This window comes from Halictus rubicundus, chromosome 12 (assembly GCF_050948215.1).
Source record: "Halictus rubicundus isolate RS-2024b chromosome 12, iyHalRubi1_principal, whole genome shotgun sequence".
Classification (NCBI taxonomy): domain Eukaryota; kingdom Metazoa; phylum Arthropoda; class Insecta; order Hymenoptera; family Halictidae; genus Halictus; species Halictus rubicundus.
The window spans coordinates 10,238,178-10,254,571 of NC_135160.1; the positions used below are offsets into that span (position 1 = coordinate 10,238,178).

Sequence of the window (16,394 nt, forward strand, 5' to 3'; positions counted from 1 at the left end):
GAAAAACGCACAAGAGCCTTATCTTTCAACTTTCTCAGACTCCGGAAGGTTTGACTGACAAACGGAAACTGTTATGAGCATCGAAGCTCTTCCGCTGAAGATCTGTGCTGACTTAATTCTAGGTGACGAAGAGAATCCCTGCTCCAGAAAGAAACTTCCCCAACGCTAGAACATACGACCGAGTACGCCCAAACCAACGCCTTCTTATAACAATTTGCAAAAATTGCGACGATCTTCATAAAACACAATCTGCTTACAACGTTATAACACACTTGGACAACCCTCGTACGACCCTCCGCATTACCCTGATTTGTTTAACTTCCACATTGTGCTAATCACGTTCAAATATTAATCGTGTTACAGTAGCCTCGACTATACAAACTTCCAAAAATACCCAATTTTGTAGCTTGGTGTACCCAGAAGCATGAATCACGAAGAACAGATCAACCCCGAGCGTCAAAATGGAGTTTCGAAATGGAAGAGCTTGCGCCGTCATCATCGTTGAATGTTAAGGCCGCGTTAGGTATAGAGATGTCGGGTGATCGATAATTCCTAAGTCGCACTTGAGGATCATTAATCTCCACTGGCAGTAATTAATGCAGTCCAATTTCATTGGCACAACGGATAAATTAATAAAGGCAACACACCGATGCGACTTCGAAGCGTCATAATCACTTGGCTTGTTGCATTGCCGATTGCGCAACGGGCCAGCACCTATGCGTCATGCACGGTTGCATAAACATTGAGCACGTTTTAATTAATCCACGAAACACGGCTCGTTCCCATCAATTCCCGGCCCATTATTACTAGCGACACACGGTTCGGCGATCGCTGCGACTGTTTATCTAAGCAGATCTGTGTACCGCGAGATCCGCCATTGTTTTCGGAACAGTGCCCCCGACAACGGGGCATAATCAATAATTAGACTAATTAGCTACAACGGTGTAGAATGCAGCGGCGCATGAAGTGTCGCGCGACCGATCGATAGATCCTAAGGAGGAGACAGAATCTTTGATAGGAGCATATGTCGAAGCGCTTTGACATGATTGAATTTTGAGGAATAATATATATACGTTGTTTTAATGTTTATAGGTGTATGCAGTTAAAATGAGTTACTTGAATTGCCGGTTTACTGTACACTTTCTTATTCTTGAATTCCAAATTTAATACGCAACGAGCAACGAAAGCATTTCATTTTTTAAACTTATTTTCAAGAAAACATCGATTTTCCCAATCGTATTTTCCTGGCGAAGTGTCGCCGGAAAATCGAATTCGCCGACAGGAAAGAGCTGGGAAAAGTCGGTACTGCGACCGGGGATTCGCTTGATTTTGTCCAGAGGTCTTGCTTGAGGTCAAATTGAATCGCGTCCGACAACAGGAAGCGATCTTCAGCGCGCGAGCGATTCGGAAACGGTGCGCGCGCGCCGCTCCGATGAACGTCGATCGCGAGGAACGGAGGAACGCGTTTCGGAGGAAGCGGACCGAAATTTCGGTCCAGGGCCCGGAAACGCGACTTTTCCTCGTTCCGCGGAAACCCCGGCCGAGTTCCATACGGTCGGAGATGTTTTATCCGCGCCGGCGACGCGGCCACCGAGCCGGAAACTCGATTCTTCCAGGGCCGAGTTCTGTTCCGCCCGGTAAAACGCTTTACGCGAGCGCAGATTTTATCTGGAGGGAAACGGTCGCAGTGGTCCAAAATCGTAAAAACCCGAACTGGATTCAAATTTTCAACTTCCTTCACAATGTACGACATGGCTACAGATTCTTAAATACTGATTCCGCGATTCCACAACGCAAATATTAAGGCACGTGAACCCGGAAAACCCAAAAATTTACATGTTTGTAAGTAGAACGCTGCGGGTTCTTACGATTTTGGACCACTGTGCGGTGGCCTGAAAAGCGAACGGAAACGCCGGAACAACGGATAAATATGTCGCCGGGAGTGTCTTTCACTATACTTCCTCCCTTCTGCAAGTCCCTGTCTCTCGTTATTGCCGCTCACGTACCTTCCCGGTGGATTCCGGATTTTTCGCGGTGTCTAGTCGTGCAAACGTTCCGTGGCTCGTGTTCGATTGATTCGTTAACGTTTGGATTACCTACAAGTTAAATTTTCCAAGGAACATCTCAATATTAAAGTATACTGATCCAACAGTAAACGATTTAATTCTCCTCGAATCTCGACGGATATCGGTATTCGATCGTCTCGATGAATTTGCCTGCGTTCGGGCCGGGCCGGGCTACAATGCGAAAGCGAACGTAATTTGATTCAGTTGACATTTCGGCGGGAAGGTGGCCAACACCGGTGCCAAAGTGATAAAATAACTCTCGTTTAATGAGACGACCGCTCGTTAAGCGAATGGATGACGCTGGGAAGCGTGGCGACCGCGAAAGGCGTGTTCGTTAGCCGATCGCAAAAATCGACATTTCCGTCCGGGCAAATTAAAGCCAAGCAATTACTAACTTGTCATGACGCAATTGCTACGTCAAGGCTGGCCGTGCATGCTAACGAGTTGTCTTGTACACCGCTCGAAAACCACGTCGTCGTGGCCGGCGCGCGTGTTCACTTCTCGAATAGCACACCGCAAGAGATTATATTATGTGCATACGCGTACGTACATGTACACACATTTCGCGGGACCGTAAATTAAGACCCGGTCGCGTAAACATTTCCCCCGGACGGCGGGACAAAGGGATATTCAATTTTCCACGGGGATAAAAGCGGCACGGGGATTGGTAGCTAACCGTGGAACGACTGTTGAGCGAACGTAATCAACCGACGTAAATAACGAATTTCAATTCCTGAAAAGTAGCGTTCGCCAAGGAAGCAACGCCGCGGCCGCGGTCTAATTGCACAAACAGAACAATTGCAGCCGCTTCGTCCGTGCTTGAATGAGTTACGCTCGCCTAGGACTGTCCGAACAATTCTGTTGCGACGCGACGGTTCGCTACCGGGAACGTATGAACAGCAAATTTACGATGCATTCTGGGGAACGAAGACGAATGTGACACGAGGTTTCAGGGATTCCGAGGATGCGGATTATTAATTAGCTCCAATCGGATATAACCGGAAAGTTAGGCTCAGGTAGTTCGTAATGGACAATCGAATCCTCGGATATCCTTTCCTGAAGGAAAATCGAAAAATTGTTTACGCGATTCAAATGTCTAGTGGATCATTTTCTGTGTTCGTAAATGCTTTAGAATTTGTTGGAATTTATCTCATAAATAGAACAAAATTAATCTGTTGTTTCTTTCGAAGGAAGGATCGCTTGAATCGGCTTTTGATATACATTGTATCTGCAGTTAATATACATTGTATGTTGCCCCCGGCATGGGACCCTCGATCCTCAGTTGTTCATATTGGACTGTTGCTCCTCTGTTTTCGATTTCTTGTTTCATTCGCGACGTTCCACTCAACCCGTAAAGACGTGTCTGACAACGCGCCTTTAGAGAATCTATTGAAATATAAATTCTATTTCGTATACAGATAAAGAGTGATTTTATTATATATACCCATATCCCAATAGAATTGGATTAAATGTTTGAAAGAATTTGAAATTTTATAATATAAGAGTCAAGAAAGGACCCGGCGCGAATGCGTCGATTTGACAGGAAGGATCGCATAAAGTGTCTCCAAGATGGCAGAAGCGATTAGAAAGATTCCGAGTTAATGGCTTCAATTAAAGAGTGGGACAGGATCGTGTAATAAAAAGAATGATCGGATAGAATTCGGTAGAACACTCCGGCAGAATTCGCAGTCGAAGGATCGGAATTTTTAGAGGACTAGTTCGGAGGTGAGTCGAGAGGAGCCGGCTCGGCCTGTTAGAGCCCCGAGGAGATTCCCGGGCGGATTTGGCTGTAAAAACTGAACCGTGATGCAGATACGAGGCCGGCCGGTCCAGCCTACCGCTTTGGGCCCACCCACGCCGGTACCTGGCGTCAAAAAAGCCCTCGGGCTCCAGACGCAGCAGGCCCTGTTGCCGGCGCACTCGACCCGACTGGTGGCGCCCTTCGACGAGCCTTTCTTCGGGAAGCCGGAGGAAGCAGCTGCGTAGCGTCGCGTGGGAAATCCCCTAATGCCTCGTTCCGTATGCTGGCATTACGAATACCGAGGAGTCGAAACGAGTATATTGATCATTTTTACAAAACATCTCGAGAACGCGACGATTACACCTGTAAAAGTTTCACTCCATCTTTAAGAAACTTCCAATTTCTTGCAAGCGAACGTTCAACGCGACAGCTTAACCGCCCGTAAACGCAGAATGTCATTATTCCGCGGAATATCCATGTTAATTAAGTGTCCGCGGCGTGTCTTACTTGACATTATACGTCAAGGGATTAAAAAGCTCACGGCTTTCGCCAACGTCTGGAGGTTCAAACGAAACCCTGAAGTACCTCAAGTGCAGCTGTAAGCCCCGCAGCTCGAAATCACAGTAAGCGTTAAGACATTTAGGGCGGCTGCGAATTTTCGATAACGCTCACTGCTCGCCGGCACTTCCCGTGCGCGAATTCTTCCATTTTGCGGTGGCAATCTTGACACTCGATTCTTCTCGCAAGAACGCTGGAACGAGGCTGGGAGAGTCGAATCAAACTTTTCGAATAAAGAAATACTTTCCTACAACTTAAGAATTCTTCAAAAAGGTACAATTCAGTTAAATCGTAACTGGTTTCTAGTAATGAGCAAGTACGAATTAAACGTGTAGATTTATTACTGCGGACGTGCAAACGGGTTTACGTTTTTATAGGCAAACTTGAAGGATCTCGATCAAGATGTCACGTGTTTCATTTACGGTTCTGACGTACTCTCAAGTTCCCTATGTTATTTTCTTAAATATGCGTCCGCACTCTTTGATAATGGATAATGCAATTAGCGAATGAACCCTTCACAAAATTTCTGTGCACTACTTTCGGAAAATTTTTTACTTTCCCGGTGTCCTAACATTTTCGCGGCCCGTGGATGCGTTCAAGACTAACGTACCCCGAGGTACAGGCCAATCAATAAACCGCTGATCGTTAGGTTGATTGTGAAACTCGAGCAGGGTTTTACAAGGATATTTATCGGAGGCATCTAGCAATAAGTTACCGGATCGCGGCGAGATCGGCCGATTTCCTAACGCCGTTTTCCCCGGTTCTTTTTGCCGGGCAGTCAATTAAGTCTCAAAGTCACCGTGTAACAAGTAGCCGACGATAGCCGTGCTCGGAAACCCATCAATTCTTTCGCAATGGAGGACAGCGTCCTTTTTTGCGGCCGCATACGAGGGGGGGGGGGGGGGACGAGACGACCGGGCTTTAATGGAATAACGCTCCCGGTAACCGTGCCTCACGTAATTCTCGTTTCGTTCGAAACACGGTTAATCTTCTTGCATTGTGCAACCGCCCTTGGCTTTGCACTCGGACACTGGCATTATCTTCTCACGGGACACGCGGGTTGCCCGTCCCCGAAGTTGCGTCATCGCGTCACACGCCAGCGATCTCCTTTTCTTTTTTTCTTTCTTTTTCTTTCTTCTCTCTTCTCCTTTTTCGTGCCGACTACCACTTCGGACGAGACTCCCCTTTTTCCGTGTCACCGGCGTCGTTTCAGCTACTACCTTTCAGCCGCCGAAACAGTTCCATTCCCCCGCTGTCCGTTTCTCATTTCCGCGGCGAATACGCGCGCACTGTGCGCGCCACCGATCCTTTGCCACCCCTTTGCTTTATGATGGTTTCGCAGGCAATTACCGGACGTAGCGTGCTTGCAATGAGCCTTCTTTCAAGTATTAGTAGCGTAGAATTTAATGTATAACCACTCGGCCCATCCCCCCGCCCGCAAGTCCATCGTTAACGCGCGTAATTACAATAAAACTTGTTTTAGGGGTTACTTCGAACGATTGGGAAACAAGGGAAATTCAAGAATTTCTTTACACGTAAAATTGTGATTTTTTAATCAAATCAGTACGCACATATTATTATGCAATGTTCGAATAGAATTTCCTGAGAAATTCAGCTGAATATCTTTAACTGGAAGCACGTGGCAGCCATTTTTACGAGGACTGAAAGCATGTCTTCGATTTCTCGAATTCGTTCAGTATTCAGTCAATTTTTGTTCGTGTTTTACAACTTTGCATTCTATAGAATTTGTTCAGTTGAAAATACCACAATATTCTTTAATCGTTTTGCATTCGATTTGCCTATCTCTGTCGTACATACATTAAATCAGCAGTCCAGTTATAACCACTTTGCGACCATGCTAACATTTGTTCAGAAAACGTACTGAATTTCGGAGGTAACCATTGCGAGAGGTATGTTCCGAGGTTCATCTTTTTTAAAACCGACCGTAATTGTATAAACACAGTAATGTTTTCATGAAACGAGTCCAGTAATTCCGTAGGGTATGATATTTCTGAAAGCAAATCCCTTTACGCTTAAAGCATAAAACTTGGGAACGTACATAAACGTGCCTCACGTCTTTTTTCATGGGTTGCATAAACTCCGCGTACCTCGTGTTGGGAATTGTTTTTTGCTCGGGCATAAAATTACTTTGAGCATGCCTTTGTGTAACCGGATAGCACACTGTATTCTCGAAAAATCTAATTTTCCAGTGATCTTATCTAATATTTAACCATCAACGTCGGAAACTAAAATGGTCCAGAAATCTCTTCACTGGAAAGTATAAATTGACACTTCGCTCACCGGAAATGTCCTAATAGTCTTTTTAAAATCCAAGATCAACAAAAGCGACATCGATTTTATTCGTAATTGAACGAATCTTTAGAATGAATATGTTGCAACAACTTATTTTCAAATTGGTATTCGTATTAGTATTTTCTACAAAATGAGCACCATAGCTATGAGAGCCACGAATTAATCTGTACACCTAATGTTTAAATGAGAATTATCGAGCTTGTTTTAGATACAGCCAACACGGTTATTAAAAAGCTAATTAATCATTGCAAAAGACACGAATCTTGTTTCTAGTAGGTCGACTGCGGATTTTATGCATTTATGAGAAAACTTTAAGAGCACTGTTCTAAGCTTATCAGAATTATTAAAAGTAAAACTACATTTTCATACAAGGCATACAACCTTGATAATGGCGATAGTCGAGAGAAACCGCCGAGTAAACAATTTTGAAAAGGGGCCCAACGAGGTCGGTAAAACCATAATCTTTTCGATAATGGTTGCTCGTTGGTGAGCCCAGCAATCCGCAAGCCGCATTGGAATTTCGATAAACCGATTTGCGGATTTGTTGCCGCGATTATGCGACCATGAGATTGCAATGCTCGAGTCAATCGGCGGGCAACAAGCTTTTTGCATCGCGCGACCGTGACAGTACGTCGGTTGCGCGGAACGCAGCTGTAGTGCAATTAATAACGCGCACCCGAATTAATGATTGATCGGGCTCGAGAGACGATCAATAATTAATCTCGCGTACCGTTGCGTCGGGCGCGCAGGTATTCGCACAGGTGTGCCCCGTGTAACCGAATGGACGTCGGCGTCGAACAGGGTTCCCTTTGACGCATGAAGACGTCATTTCGCATTTTGCCCAGGAGAGACGGCAACGGATCGATCAAAACGGTAATGATAGCGTCGTTAAAACGGGACGTGGAAAAATCGCGCGAGCACGTGTTTCCCGTTCGACTCGTTCGCTCTACACAGAAATGATTAGCGAACACCTGCGTAGGCATAATTAAAATCGGATGGACACGATCTGACGCAACTCGTGTCGCGCGATTAACGCGAAACCGCTGTCAATTGCACTCGCAGTGCGAACCTTAGGATATAATTAACACTTTTGCGCCCGGCAATTTTCCCGCTCCCGTAAACCGAAAGCCGTTTGACAAGCACGGCAAGAACGCGAACTATAAAATTGATTAAATTACCCGGGATATTAAAGGGTACGAAGAATTACAAACGGCTTTAAGGCAATCAGACTGGGTGTCCCAAAAATGTTGTAGTTCTTTGACAAAGGCGATTCCTAAGGTTGATAGCAGTAACTTTTTCCTTTGCGAAAATGTTCTCCGCAGCTTTGTTAAGGAGTTATTAACGAAAAACGCAGGCCAATCACAGCGCGGCTAGAGCGGATGGATGCCGGCTCGGCCAATGCCAATGCGACCTGTCGCCGAGTCGCATTCCGGAAGCTATAGCCGTGCTCTGATTGGTCCGTGTTTTTCGCTAATAACTCCTGAACGAAGCCGCGGAGAACATTTTCCCAAAGGAAAAAATTACTTCGAATGACCTCGGGAATCACCCTATTCAAGGACATGCATTTTTGGGACACCCTGTATACACCCCGATGCGTTTTTCTTCCTGCGTTTCTCCGCGTATTACCGCGTAATTTATGGTTGCGGATATAAATGAGGTAATAAAGAACCACTGAAAAAATGGCAGTGTACAATCGCCGAATGAATTAATGATCATTCTTGAGAATTACATTTTTTTTAGAAGTATTATACTTCATTGGCTAACCCTTTGCACCCATGTTCAGAATCCGGACAGCTTTCTTTACCAAGGATAATTTTAGTGAGCGTGTTATACTTTATTGTTCAAGAGACGAGAGTTTTGCTCACACCGCGTTTGAATTTGCCATCGCGTGCCCTATATGTATAAGGGTCAGAGGGACTGGTCCCGCTGCAATAATGGCGGAGAGCCGAAAGAAGACGTTCGGGAGTGAAGGTTGGCGGAACAAGGTGAAGTGGTAACCTCGTTATAACAAAGAAACCTCCCCCTCGTTATTCCTTTGACTCCGTGTTCCGTGCTCGCAGCCAACGAAATATCAATCGACTATCATGCCGCGGTACTAACAAGGCTAATAGAACCAGACACACTTTCGTCGTCCAAACGGGTCACGGTTATTACGGAAAAAGGCTTCAGGAGGATCGCGGAACACCTCTGAATGATGGCGAGGCTAATGGGACTCTCTCCTTCTCTTAAGAAAAAAAAGGAGACCGAACAAGAATAGAGCTCTGTTATTAGCGTTACAATTCTTTCTTCACATAAGGAAGTAAAAATTGGCGTCACGCTTTTTCGCTCCGTAAAAGAATCGCGTTGTCGATTACTTTTTTAAGAGCGTTTAATCGCTCCTTGTGGGAAACAATTTTTTCACGAAAAAGTTAGGCAACGCGCCAAAGACTTTTTTAAGGGCGTTTGATCTACTTGTGGGAAACAATTTTTGTTTTCGCTGGCCGTAGCGATTCAATTTTAGTCGGCGTTTACTGATTTAGAAGATTTTTGGGGACCACGTTAGTTATAAATTTAAAGCATTTCTTCTTGTTAACAAATTTTTAGAAATGGGGGGAAATCATTATTTGTAGCTTCAAAGTAGTGGAATAATTTCCGAGTTCATTTCTGATTTCTGATATTGAATGGTACATTAGCGTCACTTCAGTTCTAGTTTATAATGACAATATAATTTTTTAAACATTGCTCTTATTGTAAATATACGTTAAAAAGACTCGACGATACATTATAAAAAAGAAGATGGTTCAAACACTCAGAGTAACTATGACAACTTTCCAGTTCATCAGTCTGACGAGATCCCCAGCATGTGAGGTTCAATCGAACAGATCCTCCGGGTAAACTTTAGGTATCATCACTGTGTGAACCATTTTCTTCACTGACTAGTAACGAAAACGACTATCCTGCAATTTTCTGTCAGTGAAAAATTTCCAGTCCCAACTTCGGGTTTCGAACCGGTGACGTTCGGATTAGCATTCCATTCCTCTACCAACTCAGCCAATGAAACTTTGGCATTGACTATGTTTCTTATCGGGTATATTTAATGCACGTAACACAGTAATATAGATTGCACTATACGTAGCACGATCTGTAACGTCTTTAATATTTGATCATCTGTGTAATGGAAATACAATTTACAGTATGCGCGTACAGTAGACTACTATGTTTAGTTACTTTTAGCGCTATTAGATGGCACTGCCAGCTATTTATGAAGCCAAGCTTATTCAGTATACATAGTTTGCTCACTGATGGATGTTTGCAAATGCAATAGGGGTCTAATTATTTTTAGTAAAAATTAAATTAGACGCGCGGGACCAACAATCTTAATGCGATAAAATAACAATGATTATGAACAAATTTCAGCAATAATAAAAATATTTTAGTAATATAATAACCAGTCTGCAGATTTTATGCATTTAGGACAAAAATTAGATCAAATGCAAAACATGAAAATATTTACAGAATTTAAATAATTAAAAAAGGAAATAAATGTATAATGTAGTTCCTACCCATTTTTGTTTTGCAGAAAAATACACAGTCCTGTAATAATACAGCCAACTAAAAATAATAACTCGGAACTGAGCATTGTATTAAAAAAACGAATCTTTTGCAGCACAGTGCACGCTAGAAAATTCGCACGCGCGCAGTGATTGCACACGGCGTACAAAAATAGAGGAAATCCGCGCACATGTTACGCGTACTATGATTAAAATGAATACCTTGAACCATTTACCAATGGAAAAAATTCAATTGTTCGTCGGAAACGAAGCTGATGCGTTCCACGGTTGCTGCTCGTCCGTAGAACTCGTTCACTGGGAAACGTACATCGACGCGATTCCTTCATTTCCACCGAAGCTCCGCAATTCCGTTGAGCTAAAGGGCCGCGGAATTGATCAAAGAAAGCTGCCGCCGTTCCCTCCCCGCAGCTTCATTTTTCCGCGACGCTTTCTTTCTTTTTATCGCGTGTCGGTATCGGGAACCAGTGCTTGATTAAATTTCAACTGCGAGTGCCTGGAATCGCGTGCTGCTGGTTCTCCGTTGCTCTTCGGCGTGCCATTTGTCGTTCGGAACCCTTTGATATCCTTTGTGATTACGTTAGTTAGACGGAAGTTGTATGTATGTACCCCGTGGAAAAAACGATATCGCGAACAAATAAATTTCATTTGGAACTTCCTCGTTTCGTCGACTTCTGCTCCGAAATTTTTATTGCTCGCGACACTTTGCAATCTCTGCTCGAAGACCTTTTCATTCGGAACCTTCGCGACGTTATTTCCTTCTTGCGGAGTTCGGTTATTTAATCCTGGATACAATACAGTTTCTGCGGACTCGTAAAAGACTGGGTTCTGCAGGAAACACGAAACCGGAGCTTTGAAAATATTTTTCTATTTCCTTTGGCGTGTTTTATTGCCTGTTTTGTTCGCGCGTGTTCATAGATATCGGTAAGCGAAAATGGCACGGTCTCCGAGAAATTTATTCTCCGGATATAAACTCTCGTGTGAAATAAATATTGACTTTCTCAATTCAGATAAACTGTGAACATGAGTTTATTTTTTATTCAAGAACAGTCTCTCAATTTTATCAATTTGAGAAAATGTATATCGAAACTTTGAGGTTCACTGAATCGCCGTCGCCATTTTGGGTACTACTGTAAGCGTCGTTCTTCAACCACCGCGTCTTGTTAGCATTACAACAAAACAAGAAACAAGAACGTAATTTCGCTATTTATATTTTTGTAATACAATAATAGAAATGTGTATAGCAAAGATTTGCTCAGGTGGAAAATGGCAACCTTAGAAGCCTTTGAAACTTGGCGTCAAAAGGACAATTTAATTCCAGCGTTGACAAGTAAATCAACAGAAATTCACACAAACGTCTGCAGTTCGTTAATAGCATTAGCCGTTAGCAGTCTTATACAACTTCTACTTTCCCACTAAAGTAGGAACAAGTTAAGCGATCATTAGACGAAGTCATAATCGAATTAAGAGATTTGAAAACGTGCTCTGACCCGTCCACCGAATGAGTCAAGGGTGAATTCAATTTGCCGAAGTGTTCCGCCAACAAATTCTCTCCCGATCTGGACGCGTTCCGTTCGCTCCCCGAGCATGCAAGAAGCCAATTAATTTTTCCACCGGAGTTCCATGAAATAGCAGATAAATGGCGCCGATCTTGCCATTAGCGTCGGACGACGAGGAACGCGGGAGCTATCCCGGGTAATTGAAACGAATCGAAATCAGAGCAAGGGAAAACAGCGTGCCGCGGGGGGTGACGGAAAAAACACGAGGGTTGCGACGCGAATATTAATCGGGAACACGGGGGGATGAATATGGTAGGGGCGGGTCGACGCCGAGCGCGGGTACCATTTCACGCGATAAAGCATATATAGGCTGGTTGGCGCGATCCTGTCCGACAAATTCTCAATTGTCTCGCGCCAACGTGACGGAAATATTGGCTCGAAAAGTTCCAGCTTCCGTCGACAGCGCCGCGTCCATTTCGAGCGCTTACAATGGCTCTCAAAAGCACACCCCAAAAATCAAAGCAACTCCGAATTGTAACCGAAAAATTGTCGACCTTTGAACCCTCGTAACTTCCTGTGAAACATTTTTTAAGTATTCCGCCCATGCTCATTTTAAAAGGCGTCTTCAAGCTTTAAAATGAGCCCGGGTTTATCGTTGTACGATAGTTTTTTAAGAAGTGATAATGGTTTAAATGTCGATAATTTGTCGAATATCGGAGCGTATATTTGTTGAGTCACTGTACATGTGAATCCTAGTTGTAGAATCCTTCTTTTTTTGTTCGGTTTGTTCCAAAATATTAGAAAATTACCGGACCGGTTGAGCTGAATTGAAGAAATAAAATTTTTATCAATCCAGAATCTGCACGGCATGCTCAATTCAATTTCCCGCTCTCATATTTTTGGTGTCATTTACTTGAACAAACATTGAAGAAAGCTTTTTTGTTCTGTACGGACAAAATGATCTACATACGCGCGGGCTTGTAGCACGGCTGGCGAACCGTCGAATTTCAATATTCTACGTGAAATATTGAAGCGATCAACAAAGCAAAGTTGTAATAACAAAATACCTATGAAAACTGTAGGCATTTCGAGAGGAACGGTTTTTTGCCTGGGAAAATTTACCGTCGACGTTTTTCGATACGTAAACATTTTGATACGATAAAAGAGTGACATTTGTTTTCCTCGATTGTAGTGTTCGATAAATATTGGAAACAATCCCTCCCGAATTTCAGGGAGCCAGTAAATAATTACAGATTCCTCGTTAACACTAAAATTTTATGGCTTTGCAAGCGTTAAGCTTCAGCCGTATCATAGATATTTCGATAATTACCTAATTATTGTATATTAATCGAATTTCTAATTGTTCTCCATTGATTCGATTATTTGCTAGTCTACGTTCGCAGCCGATTACTTTGTAGGATTACTCGACATTAATCAATTATTAACAACGACGAATCTCTAGCTACAATTTCCATTTGGTCTATTTAAAAACAAAAAATGACCGACATTTTGAAGGATTTCGTAATATTTTTCATTTTCCCCAAAACATTTCAGCCACGCGGAAACTACACAAAAATTGGCAAATTCTTGCGTCAAAGGGAGCTCCGGATAATTACTACCATGCTCGAGCCACGAAAAATTATCTCTTTTTTGCCTCTCCATCGAAACGCTCTCCAAGTTCTCATTTAATATAATGACGCCATTGGTTCGACCTAAAGCTTCGATTTGTATCAACTGTATCTGATCGTAAACTTCTCCTGCATTCTTTGTTCTCTTTTCTTTATTTATCTCCGATGCTGTTTATTCGTGGGAATTAAATATCGTTTGCGCTGTTATTGAACTCATCAAACAGGTACAGTTAAATGGATACTGCGACCTGATTCTTTGTACAACCACAGAACTTAATTTTGAGTCGTCGTCTACGAACAATCTCGAAATAACTAAAATATGAGCAAGATTCGTTCATTAACACTACGTTTACGGGACCCGTCAACATGACGGGTTCTAGTATATTTAATTCACAATCGTCGTTATTCAACAAATTTATTTATCTGGGTATATATTGTAAAAGAAATGGCTAAAAATTTGGATAGATACATTTTCGTTATTTTTATTAAGTAATAGGCATATTTAGCGCCCCTTAAACCTAATGTTAAGTTATTTCGTTTCAGTAACATTTTTTAGTGAATTATATTTTTATGTTGGCGACATAAAAATTATGGGACTTTATTGAGGCTCGCACGATCGTAAGAGAGTTCAAGACGCAATCCTTGCGATAAACTTTAACTGTATAGATTTTATTACAACCATTCAATTATATGGACATTGTAGAATTCTTTTGAGGTGATTGTTCGGCAGTTAATGTGTTAAATATGTTTATTCACTGTGCAATTCTGTCAACTATCTGCGAATCTCCTTACCACGAGGGAGACCATCGCCAGCTATCAGTTCGGAGCCCCCGTTTGTATTGCAGCAATGAGAATTATTAAGTATCCAGTTCGCAGGCCATTCGATCGCCATAATTATCGCAGTAAATCATTACTAATACGAGCATTAACTGACTTCTCCGCTCGGGCTCGGGCTCGGGCTCCGGCTCGGGCTCGGTCTCTCGGCCGGGACTGGTTCTCTCGGGCTTTTTGCAATTCCCCGGCCGCTCCTCGTTCCTCTTCCGAACCTCATCGTGCTTTCCATCGTCTTCGGAGCACGATTATCTCCGGTAGCGAAAACAGTAGCGCGACTGGTTCGTGAATATTTCCGACGATAACGCTCGATACCGGCCAATTAAATTCCTGACGGTCCCCGTTCAATCGTTTCTCGCGATTTCGCACACCGACCCGGCTCGCGATCCGATGCGAAATCGTTACAAGCCGCGCGGAATGTCCCTTATCGGGCTCCAGGTATTATCTCCGCGTGTTTTGCGCGTTGTTTGAACACTCTGGTCCCTTGTCTGCTTGGGACATTCGATTTCTAAACTGTCTCTTTCATTTTTCTATCAGCCAAAAAATTGTTGCTTGTCTTCGAGGTCTTCTCCCAAATTTTTAGCAATTTTCTTTGGAAAAGCTATCAAACCCTTTTCACTGGGACTTTGAACACATATTTACCGGTATTTGAAGTACACGTGTGTGTTTTTTTAAAGTGGAAAATAAACGTTTTAATATTAAAATATTTATGTCTTTTATCGTACAAAAGATTGTTGCGGTCTTGTTACCGAGGTCTTCTTCACAAATTTTTAGCAATTTTCTCCGAAAAAACTATTGACCCTTTTTCACTGGGATTTTGAACACATATTTACCGGTATTTGAAGTACACGCGTGTGTGTTTTTTTTTAAGTGAAAAGTAAATGTTTTAATATTAAAATATTTATGTTTCTCATCGGCCAAAAGATTGTTGCAGTCTTCTTTTCGAAGTCTTTTTCACAAATTTTTAGGAATTTTCTTCGGAAAACGTATCGAACCTTCTGTTCACATGTGTGATTTTTCAAAAGTAGAAATCATCAAAGTTTCATAAAATTTTATTTCCTATCCTAGACATCTGTATGGCATCTGTGTAATGTCCAAGTTCGTCGAAACTTGTATTTTATTACGGTTTGCGATTTGGAAAAGGTTCAAAACCTTCGCAGTGAATTAATTATTAACAATGGAACCATGCCAATAGGTATTTCAGTACTGCCAGTAAGTGGGGGTCTTTTGGCAGGGAATCTTGTTAACAAACATGGTCAACGACACCGTCGGGTAATGGAGTAATTCAATAATCTGCGGCGTCGCGGAACCCCGTTTGGGCTGGGGTGTCTGCATTAGCAGATTGCCCGCCATTTTGCCACATACTTCCCGCGCAATTCAATTCTAATTCGTGCAGATCGCTAAACAATGCATTTTATCCGACGATGCTGCACTCGCTGTTCTCCGTAGCCGTAGTCCTCGCGGCGAATTCTCCGAATGTTTCGCCAAACTAACAGCTTCAATTTTACTGATTAGAGTGCGGAGACTCTGTGTGCCCGTCATACATACGATCCTCGAAAACTCCGCACAATAGTTTGGCCATGTTTAACCAGGTTATCATCGCAGTTTCGTTTCACGAGGTTATCATTCTGCGAGGACGAGAAAACGTTCCAAATTCATTTTATTTAATTACATCTAACAGGGAACTATACAGAAATTATTCACTGTTTTAGACTTAACGAACACTTAAAAATCTATGACACCTATCCCGTGCTTCCCTCAATAACGATGATTAAATATTGGCTGCATTAGATGCATAAATTTATTGTACTGTATTAACGTCTACCTGTGCTGAAAACATTAATATGAATATCAGATAATTAATGTTCGCTTAATTGGAATAAATCTAAATATTCTTGGAACTTTGAATACCTACCGCTTGCTTCAGTATCTGTTAATTCTCAATTTAATTCTTCTTTAAATGTTTTTACTACGAAAATGTTTTTCCAGTTCACAGAAAAACTGTGCAACCTTTTGCATCGAGATTTTGCACACATACTTATTGATACTTCAAGTATACGCGTGATTTTCTCCAAGTAAAAATAACCAAAATTACACGAGTTATGTATATATTTTTAGCGCCCTTTTAATTCTGCAGTGTACAGAGAAATACGTTCCCATTTGTCAAGAAAAATTCTTATCGTTTCAAAAATTGAATCACAAGAATGCAA

The 16,394-nt window shown here is 42.5% G+C and overlaps 1 protein-coding gene across 3 annotated transcripts in view; it reads right to left on the bottom strand.

Moving 5' to 3' along the window:
• LOC143359956 (ras-related protein Rab-37) overlaps positions 1-16,394 on the bottom strand; it is a 138,716-nt gene that overhangs the window by 7,028 nt on the left and 115,294 nt on the right. The gene's annotated exons all lie outside the window — the stretch shown is intronic.